The sequence below is a fragment of the Dermacentor silvarum genome, chromosome 8 (genome assembly GCF_013339745.2).
Source record: "Dermacentor silvarum isolate Dsil-2018 chromosome 8, BIME_Dsil_1.4, whole genome shotgun sequence".
Classification (NCBI taxonomy): Eukaryota; Metazoa; Arthropoda; class Arachnida; order Ixodida; family Ixodidae; genus Dermacentor; species Dermacentor silvarum.
In genome coordinates this window covers 82,671,228-82,685,535 of record NC_051161.1, presented here as the reverse complement: position 1 = coordinate 82,685,535, position 14,308 = coordinate 82,671,228, and the positions used below count along the sequence as shown (strand labels likewise).

The window sequence follows — 14,308 nt, the reverse complement described above, 5'->3', positions numbered from 1 at the left end:
ATAATCCCTCCTACGCTGGAGGACCGCCGCCGACGCCTCACAACCCCACCTGTTACCGCTGTTAACAGTGCAAACATACGGACCTACGGACAGAAGTCTGCCACCCTTGACATCGGCTTGCGAAGGACGTTCAGATGGATCTTCTTGATCGCCGACGTCCGTGTGCCAATTATTGGTGCGGATTTCCTATGGCATCTATGGCGTTTTAAGCTGGTGATGAACCTCCGCCGTAGCCGTCTCCTGGATACCGAGACCAACCTATCGGTTCAAGGTGTCTCATCGCGTTTGCCATCCTTGCGTCTTGTACAAGCAGTTGCCAAAGTCTCCCCACCGTGGTCTTCACTTCTCGAATAGTTTTTAGACGTCTTCCGTGCGCCTTCTCTCGAAGACCCGGTCCGCCATGACGTCACCCAGCACATTGTGACTGATAGAGCACCGGTTTTTGCACGTCCTCGTCGTCTTGCTCGTGACCGTTACAAGATCGCGCGACAAAAATTCTGGCACGTGCTCCTAGCTCGGCTACGTCCGCCCTTCATCTGGTCCATGTTCATCACCGCTACACATGGTCCCCACGCTCTCCGGTGATTGGAGACCGTGCCCTAAACAAAGTGACCATACCTGACCGGTACCCCATCCCACAAATTCAGGACTTTACCGCGTTGATGCACGGGTGCACAATATTCAGCAAGACAGACCTAGTCAATTACTATCTTGCTCAATTCCTGTGGGGCCTTCCGACGCACTAAAAACAGCCATAATAACACCTTTGGCATGTTTGAGTACCTCCGGATGCCATTCGGTCTGCGAAACGGCGCACAAACGTTTCAACGATTTGTCGATCAGGTTTTCCATGGCTTGAGCTGCTGTTTCGCATACATCGACGACATTGTCGTCTTCAAAAGAGAGAGAGAGGTCAATTGAATGCGCAGCAACAAATTCGTCGTGAGAAGCGTCCTACTAAATAAAGCTTGCTAAACTACAGGAGAAATCGTAGCACAAAAAAAACATTAATAAAAAGGCAGCCCAATTGTATACTTTCTAGTAGCAACCTGTTCTAAAACTTTAGAGAAGAGAGTGATGGTAGAATTTTCTTTGCATAGAGCTGCACATTACAGGAAATGTGGCGAGAGTTTATTTACACGCGTTAAGAAGGGTCTTGCAATTTTTGGAAGCCACCTTCACATCTTCGTAGCGAAATCAGCAGCGCATGTGTCAGAAATTATACGATATACTTGCGTTGAAGCCCTTTTGCTCGAACCTTGGATGCCAGTTTTGCAATTCGGTGATCGTATACTGGCACTTCAAGTGTAAGGTTTGGTAACCATTCAAAACGTGACATTTCCAATAGAAAGATGAGGAGGAGGAGGAGGCGTGTGGCTAGCTTCAGGCGTATCTATCCCTGAGAAATCAACCGGTAATTGCTCCACCTGAACGCCACTTATCAAGCGCCGTAGAGTCTGAATGGTGCACAGCCATGTTCAAATATGTCCTTGCCGTTAGTATTCCAAATATTGTGTTGTTGTGGTGAGTTTAAGTTGTGACGGTATAAGGTGGCGGTCTAAGTTGTGTTGCGACCGTTTTGTTTCCTTGGGTGTTGGAGCGATCAATGTTCAATGAGAGTATGCTGTATATTGTGGGTGATTTGTAGTGTAAATACGGAACCTAATAATTACGCTACTCTTCTTATGCCTTAGTAATTAACTTTGTTATCAGCATTTCATGTGATAGCGAATCGAATACTTTAATCAGATCCTACGGTTCAGAAGTGTAACAATACTTTGTGTGGCTTGGTTCCTTCTCATTCTTTGGCCTATATTTCTTAGCACTCTTTGCTTAAACCCTACAGGCATTGCTAGCTAACCAGACACTATCATTGGTTTAACCTCCATGCCTTTCCTCTCGTCTATACTTTACTTCTTTGGGTCAGCAAGCATACTACAGCTACATATATATATATATATATATATATATATACTAAAGCTATTCTAATGATGAAGAACACTGGTCAATCATCATCCCCAGCGCTAGGCACGGGTTCGCTGCTTGTGCTGGGACTCTAGCTTCTGTTTTACCGCCGCGTTAGCCGCTCTGAATTCGCAGTCAATAAACCTCTTTACAATTGGTGGAGGAGCGGGGTACTTTGAAAACGTCCAACCTGGAACTTCGATACCGCATGCTAGCGTCAACCATGCCCGACGACGCATCCCCGCAGGCGCCTACTCCTCCAACGGGTCGTGTACTTTCTTGTGCCCCGCCAAAGAGACCCTGCTGTGTTCAGCGGCATTCTTCTGCGCGCCTCATTCTCTCTCCTGTGCAGCGCCTCGATGAGCTCTCGGGCCGCTGCCGCGAAACCATCTCCCGCTCAAGCTAACCATCTCCCCGCTGCTTCGCATCCACACATGGTTCCCTTTAGCGGGAGATGGAGTAATATTATATTAAATTAAATTATGGGGTTTTACGTGCACCTAAATCTAAGTACACGGGTGTTCTCGCATTTCGCCCCCATCGAAATGCGGCCGCCGTGGCCGGGATTCGATCCCGCGACCTCGTGCTCAGCAACCCAACACCATAGCCACTGAGCAACCACGGCGGGTAATATTATATATATATATATATATATATATATATACGCATTTGATGCCGCAGCTAAACGTCGCCTCCCCTCCCTCCCTCCCGTCCCCCCATGGCCTTTCGCGTGACGGAAGAAGTCACGTTTGCTCTCTATATATAGTGATTGTAAAGGAGGAAAGAGACGCTTAATTCTGGAGCCCTTCAGGGAGAACGGCGAAGAATGCGCGTTTGCTCTCCGCCGTGCGTTTGCTGCCCGTGAAAGCGCGCGTCCCTGCGCGCGCGCTTTCACTCGCACATACAGCATACCGCGCGGCGACGATTTCATCGCCGTTTGACGTCATACGGAACCTTACGGTGACGGCGAAACCGATGGCAGAAATACGCTTTGAGTGTCCATATAATTGCTATCGCAATAAAAAACTCTCATTGGCCGTATGCTGCATGTGTGAGTGAAAGTGCGCGAGTGACGCGCGCTTTCACTCGCGACATCATCCGTCGCGCGAAAGGCGATGGGGGGACGGGAGGGAGGGGAGGCGGCGTTTAGTTGTGGCATCAAATGCGTATCTTGCAACCGGGCGTTTTCTTTCGCACTTTTAATATATCAGTCTGGGCAGATTTAACATAAAATGCATGCGCTGCCGGTGTTTTGTTTCATTACATTTGTTTATGGGCTGTCATTCTCGAAATTCGGAGGAGCTGTATAAACTTGGACATGTAGTAGCACGTGCAACGCGCAGAACTGTTGTCGACGGCGGCGGCGTTTTGCCCACGTTCGCACCGAACGCGCGGGGCGTTGGTGACGTGTTTATGAAGAAAGTGCCAACCTTTGCCCTACACCCTTAGGCGGTGTACCGTAGCGACCATAAGGCCATGGTCTCTGTGGTCACTAAATAAATGAAAGCCACCGGATCATATATATTTCTCATTCTTTAATATTTCAAATACCCAATTACACCACCACATCTTAATAGTCATAATTGGAAATACATAATTCCCACCATAGTATAGAGGCTACATTTGCTTTAGAAAATAGAAGACTACAGCATAACCTCTAAAGCTACGTCTTTTTCAAGGGTAAGAATGTACCTTATATTATATTGGTTACAATGTACCTTATAATATATTAGTTACAATGTACCTTATAAATGTGAATTTGTGCACCTATACTAAGGGTTACCCAGCTAAGGGTGTACGGCTTCGCTCGTCTTCCATCTCCACCCCAGTGGAAGGGCTGACAGTCTTTAATATGATGCTAGCGAAAAATCTGCTCTCTGTGGGAGTGCCCAGCACAGTACACACACAATAACACCACGACTCTCTCGTCGAGGTTGCGTGAGGCTCTGCGGAGCTCCGCCCTCGACGACCAAACCTGGTTGAGCCAGAACGCCCCTGAGGCGGCGGCGAGGCAAGCCCTCGACGTCCCCTCATGGGAGGCTTAGGCCCGGCCATCATTAAGTGCTGGTTCTACAATAAAAGTTTATTCCTCCTCCTCCTCCTGTGGCAGAAATCGTTACTGTGTGCCAAAGTTACGAGGAGCTGCGAAGGCAGCTATCTTTGACCCGTCGCCACGTGCCCATCGACCTTCTTCACACGACCAACATCTCGCTGGATTGGCTGCCGTTTTCAATCAGTGAACGCTGATCGCAGAGATAAAGGCGTTTGTGCATACGTCTGACGATCGACCAAAATGATTTTCGCATGGCTCCGCCGGTCATATCACCCGCTATTGTCGACGCGCTCAATTACCTGGTGTCGCATCACCCATGAGATCCCGTGATGCAGGCGTGCCAAAGCCATTTATCAGCTCTTACGACTCATCTTTGTCCACGTCAGCTGTTCGACTGATGCCCGTTACCCGCCGTTTGCCTTCTCCGTGTCGCCGCTCACCATCGCCGATGCGACCTTGTGCTTTGGCTCGAGAAGAGGAAAAGTGATTGTCGCTGTCCACGGGGCAACGACTGCAGTGCCGTCCAACTACAAAAGTTCTCACCGTCGCCCATGAAGTGTTATAGAAGTTTGTGTTGAAGGTGTTCACGCATTTGCTCTCGTGGACACTGGAGCCGCCCTCTCTGTTATGCACGGAAAACTATGTTGCTAGCTTCAGAAAGTTACGACGCCACTTTCGCGGTTGTCCCTTTGCACAGCAAGCACTCAGCATGTTCACCGTATCGCAGTACGTGCGGTGCGTGTGGTCATTGAGGATGTCCTGTATATCATTGAGTTTATTGTTATTTCTTCTTGTTCTCATGACATTATCCTCGGTTGAGAATTTCTTAGGCGCTATAACGCCGCCATTCGTTGCGCACCTGCTGAAGTTGAACTATCACGGATGGTAAGTGTGTCTCTAACCGACGTTCCTCCCATTTCCTGTAAACTGCTCGTGTAGGGATACGAACATTACCCCCAAGGCTTCAGCGCTTCTGCCTGTGTGCTGCAGAAGCCTCTCCGACGCAATCGCACTGTTCTCTCCATGTGACCTGTTCCTTACAGAGAAAGCTGTTGTGCTACCCTTTGCTGCTATTGACATTACGCAAGGCTGCAGTACTCTCTTCGTTCTGAATCCGCTTCCATATCATGTGACACTGTTTCCAATAGAATGCCTGGGCAATGTGGAAGTCATTGACGACATGCAAGTCATCTACGTGAGGAATGACGCAGCCTCTGCCAGCCACCCTCCCTTCAGTGCTTTATCTATGTCTGAAAGATTGTCCACAGATGTGTTTGGTCCTTCCATCGCCGAAGACTTTACACCGGTTCAGCGTTAGCATCTTCTATGTGTCTTTTTGTCCGAAGTTGTTCAGGCGACACTCTATGTGTGCCACGTTGTTCATCGGACAGCTACTGCTCACCACCCTCAAACGAACGGGTTATACTGAACGCGTCAACGGTACGGTTGGCTACATGTTTGCAATATATGCCCCCTCTGACCACAAAAATTGGGATCTCATTGTGCCCTTTGTCACTTACGCGTATAATACCGCCACCCAGAGCACCACTGGTGTTTAGCCCTTTTTCTTATTGTACGGCTGGCACCCGTCACACACTATCGAAACAATGCTCCCGTTCAGGCCGGATCCATCCGAGTGTGCACCCGTTTCTGCCGCTGCGAGACATGCTGAGGCGTGCCGCGAACTTGCATGGGCCTTAACTTCAACTGACCAGGAGCGCCAGAAGAGCATCCGCACCGACAACGCCGACGCGCGCACTTTCATTCCTGGCACACTTGTGTGGCTGTCAGTTCCTTCCAACTACTACCCAAGTGACCCTTATCGCATCATCGAGCGCACATCTCCCGTAAACTACGTCATCGAACCCGTCGCGCCGTCTTCGGACCTGTGACGTCGGGGACGAGATATCCTCCATGTGCAGCGCCTCAAGACATACCACGATCCGCTCACCGTGGTGAGCTCTTAGGTAGCCAGGACTACACACTAAACATTTTAACACCCTTAAGGGTGTAAATCAGTTTGTCACCAGACGGACACCCTAAGGGTGCTGTTTCCTACACCCTACAGTTGGGGTGCTATTATAGCACCCTAGAGGAAGGGTGTCCAGCAAAAATTATGAAGGGTGTTAGTCCTCATTAACACCCATTTTCATAGGTGTTGAAAGGGTGTACACCCTTTATTTCTACAGTATAGGGAAGGCAGGCTCAGCTGTACATACCTTGAATTATGACTATATAGAGCGATCCAGGCATAACTCGTGTGTGCCAGAAGGTTCAAGTTCAGCTACCAAGCACAGCGTCCGATAGCCAAGCTTGAAGATTCGATAGGCGTACACAACATGCATTTATACGTGTGGATGAAAATAAATATTAGTAATTCAGGGCCAAACCTGTCTTCACTGCACAAATGCAACCTAGCAAACTATAACTTCTGAGCGTGTATATCTACATCATGGTTATTACGCTTTACATATCCATATAAAATGTAATACGAACCAGCAAGACATATATGATACTGCATTTTCAAGGAAAGTAAATATATTTATTCCATGCTAGAATACATAACTACATAATACATACATAACAACCTAAAATGTGCAATCACCAAATACATTTGTAAGTACATGAAAATTTACATTTCCTACAAAAATGTTTTTTTTTTAAATATAACTGATCAAATCTGTCCTATATACAGGGTGTTTCAGTTAAAACTTGGGACAAACTTTAAAAATATGCAAATGCTCCGTAGGTGGACAGAACTAAAGTAATATTGTTTGCCGTCGCTTGGGGATACTCGGACTATATTTTGTACTCTGCCTAATTAGACTTAATTATTTCTTCAACTTCTCATTTATTAGAATTAGATGACAAGTGTCAATTAGAAGATTGTATAGAGAAACATGAGAAACTACCGATACAGCTTTCTGTTGCTCAATACGTGCAACACAAAAGTGTTTTTCCGAGCGTGAAAGATGCCCGCGAGTACACATAAAGTGCCTCGAGCAGCCAGTCGGACGAAAATTTTGCGTATATTCACGGGCTTCTTTCACGCTCGGAAAAAACATTTTATGTTGCACGTATTGAGCAACAGAAAGCTGTATTGGGAGTTTCTCATCTTGCTCTACAATTTACTCATTGACATTTTTCATCTAATTATAATTGAGAAGTTGAATAAATAATTAGGTCTAATTATCGAATTAGGCCGAGTACAAGAAATAGTCTGAGTATCGCCAAGCGACGGCGAACAACATTACCTTGGTTCTGTCCAGCTACGTAGCATTTGCATTTATTTAATGTTTAGCTTAATTTAACTGAAACAACCTGTATATATGGTAACCCTAAAACAGCCTGTTTGGTGCCACTTAAAGGAATAAATTTTCAATACTAAATTTCAGGTACAAAAATTCTAGTTTTGGTGGCCTTGAAAAAAATATATAGTATATTGCAAAAGTCAATTAGGGAAGTAGAGCACGCACACAATAAACACACCCTGTTATTTTGTACACCAATGTCATGGCAAATCATTGTGAAAAGCTGATTTGGAAAGTCGATATAAAGCTTGACTGGCGCACATTTTTGATATACTGAAACCCTGTATGTTTCACACATGAACATGCTTTAAATAAGGTTTGATCCAGGAGCATCACGATGAATTTTCGCTCCTCAACAAGATTCCTTGAGCAAGAAAATTTTTTCCCACCTAAATCATTTTTTTTTCAAATGTAAATAGAGTTCTCTGAGCTAAAAATGCTGTGTAGCAGATTTTCCGATTACAATTCTGGTTTCCTTAAATTTTGTAATGCGAAGGCAACGCATGGTGTGTTATAAAATATGTTGCTTGAAAATGTTTTTTTTTCCACTGCAAGACAGCCTAAATATGCCAGATTTATTACTGTTTAGGTGCGAAGTGCCGTATCAATGGCGGCCTTATAAAAACAAACCACTGTTCATTAAGGTACTCTACTGGCCACATGCGGATGATACATTGCGAATTTCTAAATTATTTGTACTTGGTGCGATAATGGAAGATTAGGGATTGTACATAAATGAGCAAATAATGTTTATCAAATCAGCCATACTCTGGTTACTGAATGAAGCTTCAAATGTGTGAGTTCACATTTTTTAAACACAGGCCATCATGCATCAGCCAGTAATGCATAAATAAATGTTAAACATCATGCTTAATATTTTTCAACAAGAAATGATTGTATCAAACACTATAAAAGTATTAAACAGCATATATAAGTTGCTTCAAATTAGAATAAGTGTATACATGTGAGCTGCAAAATCCTAATTTATGCAGGAAATCACCTTTAGCTTTCATAAAAGCGAGAATACTGTTCACGGTTAACCACAAGGAACAGGGACTCCATTGTCTGAGCATCTTGACCATAAGTGCAGGAGATGGCTGTGCTGGAATCCTGCTTCCTGCATTAGCAAAATAACAGAATCATGAGAGTTGACTCTACATTTCATTACGATCCTATACTGTGGGGAATTTGATAAGGCAACAAGGTTCTGAAAACAACACCCCTAATTATTGTGACCAAACACAAGGCACAGCTCAATTGGGCAAAAGTTCCAGTTTTCAAATTTAGAAACCGCGATCACTAAGTCATCGTAAATACAAAATGGCATAGAAGCAAAAATGAATATACAGTAGCCTTTTCACTATGGAAAATAAGAGCATAAAATGTAGACTCTACCAACGACATCTCTTAGCAATGGGCATTTCTCCAGGCGCATGGATGTGACCGCAATATAAAACTCACAATATAAAATCTGCAATGTAGTTGTGCATTACACTTCAGAAGCACTTCAGCAGAAGACTTCATGGGAGAAGACACAATAAGACTGCTGTGCTCAAGGCATGAGAATTGTTTAGAATGCAACATTTATACACTCCGAGACGAAGAGCACTATTGTACAGAGAGAGTGCACAACAGACGAAAATGACGAAACCCCCAACTGCATTCTCACCTGCCCTGCATTACAGTAGCAAAGCAGTACTTGCATCTAGCTCAACAATATCCAACTCTCCACTGCAGTCTATAAGGCCTTTTCTGTATACGTAGTTATTTTTATTTATTGTTGTATATTTCTTTACTGACTGAGTAAGAATGAGCGTTTCAGCACATTTCCCTGGAAAATATAGAACGTCCTGCCAACTATTTTTCGCCCTTGTTAGCTAGGCCATTCGCTGACAAGTACTATTCCCTTATTTATACTTACAATCCTTCCTGATGCTCCGAATTTCTAATTTGTGCTCTGAACAGTGACGTATGTCCTCCTACTCAGTTTATGTTGACTTCCTACAATTTACGTGGTCCTTCATATTGTAGCTGCTCAACTAGAGCCTAAAATTTCCTGCCGTCTCCTAAAAGCACCATCTTTATTGGACAACATATCCTACGTTTCCCCCTCACTGTGGGGGAGTTTATGTAAGTGCTGACCTATTTACTAGACCGCAGTGCCACAACTATTTCTCATCCTGTGTTGCCACTACATGCATGAGTCACAATGGCTGCAAATTGGCTCCCTGCGCCACCCTCTCCGATTCCAGGTCACTCTCTCTCCTAAATGTATATTTTGCCACCTGGAGAATATCCAAAAGCATTGCATCCTCATGAAAAGTGCTCCTGTTAATCTTTTTTTTTTCTCCTCTCCTGTAACGACTGTGTTAAATCAAACATGCTTGCGAATTTCATGAGCAGCTCAGTAAACGAAATAGGCACATGGTTTGCTGAAAAGAGGTTTTCAACTACCATAAGAAGCCACGGTTTCTTGCAATTTCATCAATTCCCTTGCAGTCTTGATGGCAATCTAGCACATTTTGATTTTGATACTGTTTTCAAAACAATAACAGCCGAAATTTTGAGGTTGTGATAATTATATGATAATTAAAGGTAGAGGAGTTTGACGCAATGAGCAAATAAGAATCGCATTGCAGAGGGTAAACAAATACTCTTTTCCCGCAAATAAATTGGTAGGCGGAGGGTAACTTGAAATGAGCACTGAATGCACAATACAGAATATGATGCTGAAATGCCCCAATCTCTGAATATCCTTGCACAAAAGAAAAACTTCATTATGAAAGGCAATGATGAAATTGCAAGTATATACTTCAAAGTCGTCATATCTGCAATGTGCACTGTGCCATCGGCAATATCTAAAAACTGCACACACACAACTGCACAAAATATCAACCGAAAGCTATCAAAGGAGCCTCACAGTATTAAACGGAAACTTGTTTCAGAATATTCGACTACACGCCTATATCTACTTACAATGTTGTCTTGTCTGAAGGCAAAGATAAGTGGCTTGCCCCTGATGGGTTTCTGATGGAGAGCACAAAGGCTGCGAATTGTGAGGCTGTCATCTGGATGACCTGCAAGAAATGACATTTTTAGTTCCACATAAAAAATGCTACCAGAACGAGACAAGATCACTGGCAATAAAGGTGATTTTGGTTGGCAAGAGAAAAATCAAAGTATGGACTCGGTACAGCTTACTGAGAAAAAAAAAGCCTCATACCAGAGATGTAGTGAAAGTTCATTGCATTGAAATTTCCACACACATATACGTTTGCCTGCTAATACACTGTTGCCAGTGCTGTGCCAGCGGTATTTCTATTGTTTAATATTTCTTTTAGTGCTCACTAAGTTTATTACCAGCTATGAAAGCGGCTAAGTTGAATGTAATGAGTAATCTTAGTGCCACGTTGCAAATATATACTCGATCACACTAGTGACTTGGGCTACTATGTTGGCTATAAATAGTGTGAATGAAGCAAATTTGATTAATTATTGTTTCCTTGCCTTTTCTGGCCAAACATCACCAGAGAGTTGTACAATTCAGTGGCAAATCCGTGGTAAATGTAAGAGGAATGCGTTAGAATGTCGCAACTCCTTGCAGGTCTCAAATCCATTATTTAAACCATGTTCACCACATTTGCAAAGTGTTGTTCAACAAGTCACTTTACACAAGTCCTGCTCTTTCGAGGAGCGAAGTCTTACACACACACACGCACACCTGCACCACATGACTCGCTTTAAACAATTTACACACACACATACGCTTTTTTTTACACTTTGACACTCCTACTGAGAAAGCATTAAAAAAATTTATTGGACTCACTGCAACCTTCTCAATTAAACCTACAGCTCAAACACATTCTCGAGTCCGAAGGCATGCCTTATAAATTCCATTTTTACGAATTATAATTGAGCTATAGAGGACAATTTTCGAAGGGCATGAGAACCACCCCAGAGAGACCTAAATCTTAGCACTTCATATCTTTAGTAAAAGCTGCTTAAACCAATTGCTATATGCGCAATATCGCAAATAACCAGCTATTCACAATTGAAGCCGTTGTCTCCTTGAATTCGGGAGTGTTACGTGTCAAAACGACAATTTGATTAAAGGGCACGGGAAAGCGGGTGACTCTGGATTGATCCTGACCCCTAGGGGTTTTTCAACGTGCCCCCAATGCACGAGACACGGGCGTTTTTGCATTTCTAGGCAAAACATTTTTCGTGCGGGCGAAAAGGGCGGCAGCATTTCGCTCGCCGCCGCCTCATAAGCAGTTGCCCACTTCAAGGAAATGTGGGCTAACCCAAGGTACACGTTTCACGATAGAAATTATTGTAATCGTGAAACACACTTTCCGGATTTCTGATTCATGTATTTATGCTGTTGATGAAACGTTTATTTCACAATAACAATCAAGGAAGTGGATTCATCAGGGTAGAGGGGGGAAAAAGGAGGAAACTTACACCTTCCACTGGTCCTCCGGCGCCTCCATATATTCCAGAGTGGCTCGACACCAAATTCGGTTTTCAGGGCGGGGACAGCCGCTGCACCAATTTTGAAGAGGTTTATTGCGTGTAAAGCTACCGACTTTATTCAATACACACACACACACAAGCACGCGCGCCCCCGCAGAAAACTCACAAAACACGTACGCGCGCGCGCGCGCACGCACATACATAGCACTCACAAAACACGCACGCACGAACGCACGCGCAAGCACATAGAGACCCACATACAAGCACGCGCGCACAAGCAAAACGCTCGCAAAGCAGCAACGCGCGCGCGCGCACGCACACATGCAAAGCACTTATACAACAGGCACGCGCGCACATACAAAGCGCTCACAAAACACGCACGAACGCACGCACGCGCAAGCACATAGAGACCCGCATACAAGCACACGCGCGCGCGCACGCACACATACAAAACACTCAAAAAATATGCACGAACGCACGTACACAGCGCTCAGAAAAAACGCACGGACGCACGCACGCACACGTAAAGCGCTTACAAAACACGTACGCGCGCGCGAACACACACCACACACACACACAAAAGGAGAGAGAAAGATAGCCCAAAACACGCTGAAGAAGGCGTCCGGCAAGCAGCAGCAGTACGCGGGCGCGCGAGGGAGAGCCAATATTGCGCCGGTACTTGCGAAAAGCGAAGCCAGTCGTCACTTCTTTTTTTTTTTCTACTCGACACTAAACGAACGACCATGTTATAAGCCGCGCTGAACTCGCAAGAACACCACATTTCCGATAGTTCAAGCGCTCAGAAACAAAGCGGCGATTATGCAGGCGCACCACGCCCGACGTGGCCACAGAAACGTTAGTCACACGGGGGCAATCGAGGTAGCCATCTTGCCGTAGTACTGCGTGCAACTGCTTTTGCGCTTACATTATTGAAATATGCTATCGGATCACAATGAGATACTTCTACAGCCAACAATAACACGTAATCAAATAAAGAAACACCAAATGAACGGACACTTGCCTGAAACTTTCCATACTGACAGTAGTATACCGACCGCCGACACCGGGCACGTTGGAACTGCTCGTATCTGCTACCGTGGATCCATCTTCCAGCGCGTGCCAAGGCTTTTAGTTGAGATGGGGCGCCATTAATACACAACGCACGGACCACCGTCTCTGATTAGACCGCACATAAAACCAATCACACGTTTAAAATTATTTCCCAGAGCGCGAGACGCGGACACAGACAAAAAAAGACAACGCATCTTTTGAAGCAATAGTCACTGAGGTGACGTAACAGCTTCCGCCTTCCCACCCTGCCGCGCGCCGGGTTGTCTAGGCAACGGGAAAGCGTCGTAGCGTCAGTTCCGGTCGCTTTTAGTCGGGAGGGCGCAGCTGTAGCGCAACCCGTAAATCGCGCTGCGCCGAACTCAGTCGAACTATAAAAATTATCTGCCGTTGCCCCTTTATTCTCATAGCTTTGCTTGCTGGCGTGGCCGCGTGCTTGCTGCCACTTCGTTGTGGTCTCTAGCTGTACCGGTGAGCTGGGAGTGGCGAATACGTTTCGTGTCGAGCGTTACGTTTTTTTTTCTTTTTTTTTTTTTTTGAACGATGTCTGGGCTGCATGACTTTGAGTGCGTCGCAGTAATCTTGGCCGTGAGTGAGCCGATCAGCGCGCTTCTACAGGTACGATCAAAACACCAGCTGCGTCCGCTCAAGGAGACCATGCCAGGTCACAGCATAAAGTTTCAGCGAGATCGTGGCTCGATAGGAGCGCTACATTATTGGTCGTGCCACGTGTGAGGCGCAAGCATTCACATCACTCGTGGTGTCTGCCAAAGGAGTCACAGTTGAGCTCTTCCGCAGTACATGTTTCGGTTTTCCATATTTGCATAGTCCGGAATTCTTTACACTGAAGCAATTAGCGGCATCAGTTCTTGGCATTCAAATAACCATTTATGAACTATATCGATGGTGGGCTTCAATTACGTAAGCAGGATTGTCTGACTTGGCTGGTTGACAAGTGCATTAGCCTAATTTTTGTGCCTGCGTGTCTAATTACTACCTTGAATCGCTTAAAAAGACATCTCACCGGGGTTCGCAACTTTTTGTTGGGCTGTTAAGGGCACCGCTAAATTCCTGCAAAATTTTGCGAGTTGCTTGCGCGTTTTCATTCAATTACTGCAGTTTGTATTAAAAGAGTCTAATTGCACTGTAGTATTACAGTGAGAACTAAATCTAATGATATTTCATGAAATTGCAAGTGAATGTGTCTACTTTTCAAGGTAATACGTTTTGGAGTGCCCGTCATGCCAGTAACATCAGTATCTTAGAAAAAAATGACATACATAGACACATGGCTCATTGCGCGGACGTATGCGCGTTCTTATGGCCAGATTTATGCATGCATCCTTGTATTCAACACCCTTCAGACGTCGATTTAACACCCTTCTTTGAGCAACTTCACACCTTATGTGCCGTATACACCCATATGATAGGGTGT

The 14,308-nt window shown here is 45.0% G+C and overlaps 1 long non-coding RNA gene across 1 annotated transcript; it reads right to left on the bottom strand.

Annotated features, from left to right (window-relative positions):
- Positions 1-8,299: 8,299 nt before the first annotated feature.
- On the bottom strand, positions 8,300-12,353 carry LOC125947792 (uncharacterized). The gene is made up of 3 exons (XR_007468485.1): positions 11,794-12,353; positions 10,306-10,406; positions 8,300-8,446 (listed from the first exon to the last, which is right to left on the bottom strand). It is a non-coding gene; the product is annotated as an uncharacterized LOC125947792 (long non-coding RNA).
- Positions 12,354-14,308: the final 1,955 nt, after the last annotated feature.